Here is a 4,309-nt window from a genome sequence, read left to right on the forward strand (position 1 = left end):
TGTGATTGTCTTTAATTTAAAGTCCAGTTTGTCTGATATAAGTATAGCTACCCCGGCTTTCTTTTGATTTCCTGTAGCATGATATATATTTCTCCATCCCCTTACTTTTAATCTGAAGGTATCTTCCCGTCTAAAATGAGTTTCTTGTAGACAGCATATAGATGGATTTTGGTTTTTTATCCATTCTGCTACCTTATGTCTTTTGATTGGAGCATTCAGCCCATTTACATTCAGTGTTATTATTGAAATATGTGGGTTCAGAGTCTTTGTATCTTTTGTAGGGTTCATGTGTGTGGTGGTGTCTCTGGAATCTTTGTTCCTTGCAACCTTTCCTTCAGAGCATCCCCCTCAGGATTTCTTGTAGGGCTGGCTTAGTGGTGACAAATTCTTTCAATTTCTGATTACTTGGAAAGGTTTTTATCTCTCCTTATATTTTGAATGACAGGCGCCCTGGATAGAGGATCATTGGCTGCATATTTTTACTGTTCATCTCATTGAAGATCTCCTGCCACTCCTTTCTGGCCTGCCAAGTTTCAGTAGATAGGTATGTCACCACTCTGATAGGTTTCCCTTTGTATGTTAGGGCCCTTTTCACCCTAGCTGCTTTCAAAATTCTCTCTTTGTCTTTGTATTTTGCCATTTTTACTATGACATGCCGTGTAGAAGATCGATTCAAGTTACATCTGAGGGGAGTCCTCTGAGCTTCTTGTATTTCAACTCTTACTTCCTTCCCCAGGTCAGGGAAGTTCTCTGTTATAATTTGTTCCAGGACTCCTTCAGCACCTTTCCCTCTCTCTTCCTCTTCTGGGATTCCTATGATATGGATATTGTTGCATTTGACTGTATCTCTGAGCTCTCGAATTCTTCTTTCCTGTTCCTGGATCAGTTTGTCTCTTTTTTTTTTGTCAGCTTCTTGTTTTTCTATAATGGTGTCTTCTAAATCACTTATTCTCCTTTCTGCCTCTTCAATCCATGCATTGGAGGCCTCTAATTTATTATGTATCTCATTTATCGCATTTTTTAATTCTTCATGCCTACTTTTATTTTCCATTCTGTCTGTAGCCATAGTTTCTTTGATGTCCCCTATATTTTTTTCAAGCCCAGCTATTAATTTTACCATTATTATTCTAAAATCTTGTTCAGTAATGCTGCTGATATCTGTTTTGAGCAGTTCATTAACTGTCATTTCTTCTTGGAGTTTCTTTGGAGAAGAGCTCTTTCGTTTCATCATTTTAGTTAGCTTTCCAGCTCTTGTTGGTTTTAAAGACTTGTTTAATGCTCTCAGTATCTATGAGCGCTGCTGTATCCAAGAAGACTCTTTGACTGTCCAGGGCCTATCATTTAAGGGAGTGTTTTTTGAATGGTATCTCTTGGTCTCTCTTGTTGGGACCTTGGTTATTTTACTTTCTTTTTCTTTTTTTTTTAATGTTTTTTATTTATTGTAGGAGACAGAGAGAGAGACAGTGTGAGCAGATGAGGGTCAGAGACAGAGGGAGTCACAGACTGAAACAGGCTCCAGGCTCTGAGCTGGCAGTCAGCACAGAGCCCGACGCGGGGCTTGAATCCACAATCCGCGAGATCATGACCTTAGCGAAAGTCGGACGTTTAACCGACTAAGCCACCCATCCGCCCCTGTTATTTTATTTTCTTATTCGTAGTGATATTTGGGACTCTCAACCTTGTGTACTCTGGCTTGTTTCTTGAGGTAGCCCTGGAAAAGAAAACAGACAGACAAACACACAGGGAGCAGGGGCACACAAACGCAAGGCTAATTCAACTAACATGCAAAGCGAGAGGGAAAACGAAAAAGTTAAGAAAAGATGGAGGAGGGAGGGCGAATAATAGGGACTATAAAATACGTAAAAGGGTCAAAAAGGAGAAAATAAAAGGAAAAAAGAAGAAAACCGATAGACAAATAATGGTTTAAAGCATATAACCGGATTTCCCAGCTACAGGTAAATAGCCTGTGTGTATGCAGTGCTGGTTGAAGAACATAGAGAAAGAGAGAGAAGACAGTGTGGGGTGAGGCAAAATTGGAAATAGAATGAACAGGCAGAGGGATTAGAAGCTTTTTTCAAAGAGGTAAAGGGTAGAATATGGTTGCATAGGTGAAGGAAGGACGCTGGTGTTATCCAGAGAAACTATATAGTCTAATTACTCCTGAGAGAAAGAGATGAAAATGTCGGTAGGTGTAGAATTTACATTTACAGAATGGACTCGTGATTGTTTAAGCAAGCTGGCGACCAGAGTTAATCAGGTCAGTGTTCTGGGGAAAAAAGAGAGAAAAGAGAAAGAAGAAGAAAAAAAGAAAGAGAAAAAAAATGGGGGGAAAAAAAGGAAAAAAGAGAAAAAAAAAAAGGGAGGAGGGCACCTCTCAGGCAGGGATGGGCGTGGCGGGATCCAATGCCTCAGGTGGGAGCTCTGCCTTGGCAGTTGTGGGGAGGAGAGTGACGGTGCTCCAGTCCCTTCTTGAACCAAGAGCTGCACCTCGCTTTTTTGGGCGTGAAAACTCCCCGTACCGGGGGCGCAGCCAAAGTTGGTTGCACTCTTCCACCCAGGCCAGTTCCAATCTCCAAATCCCAGTCCGTGCGCCCCGCTGAAATTGCCTTAGACACAGCTTCCCAGGCGACCCCCTCGGACAATTCCAGGCCCCCTGCCGAGCTCTGGGGGTCGCGTCAGAATCGCTGCTTCCTTCTCTGGGTCGGGCTGGCGAGCACGGGTGGGGGCTTGCCTGCCGGGTACGCTGAGCGTGCTGGAGTGAGGAAGACCAGGTCCCTCTACGGCTCGTCACCCGAAACACGAACTACAGGCAAATTTCCCAGTTTTTAGCTCTTTGCCTTCCCTCTAGAGCCCCAGCCAGCCAGGAGCGTGGACGCCCGGGGTCCACGCGCGCGGCTCTTTCTGGGGCCCAAGCCTCCCGGGAGGACAATGGCGGCAGGCGCGCCGCTACTCTGAAGTCCAGCCGCCAGGAGCCAGAACAAAGCAGCAGTCTGTGTGCTCAGCTGCTCAGCTCCACCCCCTACCCCCCCACCCCACCCCTTCCCAGGACCAGTTGGCGCTAGAGGACCTGGCGTGCAGGTATTTGGCAAGTACGGTCTTTCGATGCCCCGAGCCGAGGTTTTTCTGTTTCGGACTCTCTCCTTTTCCCCTCTCACTCCCCGCAGAGGGTAGAGGGGGATCGCCTCCCACCCTGGAGTCTCCGATCCCGGCCTGATTTTATCTTCCCCAGTTCGCACTCACGTTAGAAGGCTTTCTCAGTAGAATCTGCGTCCTTTTTCTCCCAATCTCTCAGGTTTTGTAAGGTTTCCAATGGCTTCAGATCTTTTCTGTGTGATGTATGAGCGCGAGTGCAAGTACAGAGCTCCTTACTTCTCCGCCTTCTTGCCCCTTCCCCAAAATATTAGTTATTCTTAAGCCGACCTGGTATCCTGGAGGATGACTTTGAGTCCTTTATCAAAGTATCAACCTCCTGTATACTTTGATTTAGAGAGTTGGCCTTATCACTTTGATAGGTTAACTGTTATACAAAGGAATCTTCAAGACCTTCCATTCCATAGAGGTCATGTTGTCTAAGCCCCTTTGTCTACGCATATTCTGGAGGTGCACCAAACTCAATGACAGCATCGATAGACAAACTTGAAACACCTTTGTACTTAGGTTAAGTAATGACTAAATCCAATTTCTTTTAGTTTATCAGATCTACCTACCTGTAAGGAGATACAGACAATACTCTCTAATCAAGAGCTATAATTCTATTATATATCACTTATCAGGGGATGCTGCTCTTTGCTTGAACTGTCCAGAGAATCACACCACTTTCTCGTATCAGAGTGCCAGAAAGACTGCAGTGTCTTCATTTCAAGGTTAATGTTAAGTAATTTCCCCAAATTTACAGTAAGTGATGGTGCGATAAGGTCTAGATCAAAGGTGTCCTGACTAACAATCATCTTCCCTCCACTCCCTGAGCTCCGAAAAGACTCACACAAACATTTGTCAAAACAATTCTTTCTTCATGGGAGAGACATGAATACTCCTAAAAGACTCAAACTTTTGTGCACATCACGGCCCAGCACAGAGCTGGCTCACAATAGGGGCCCAATAACAATTGGATCAAAACTTTCAAGTACTAAATTAAAATAATCTTTTTAGTTAAGGAAATCAAAGTTTCAGAAGGGGCTCTTAATACTGAATCCTGACCAGCACCTGATGATGCAATATGTCTGTGATGCTTATTGGTTCTCAATATCTAGATTACCCAATCCAGAAACAGAGAAACAAATTCCTTGGTTGGTATTATTTAGGAGGTGGC

Source organism: Hyaena hyaena, unplaced genomic scaffold, assembly GCF_003009895.1.
Source record: "Hyaena hyaena isolate Hyena2069 unplaced genomic scaffold, ASM300989v1 scaffold_202, whole genome shotgun sequence".
Classification (NCBI taxonomy): Eukaryota; Metazoa; Chordata; class Mammalia; order Carnivora; family Hyaenidae; genus Hyaena; species Hyaena hyaena.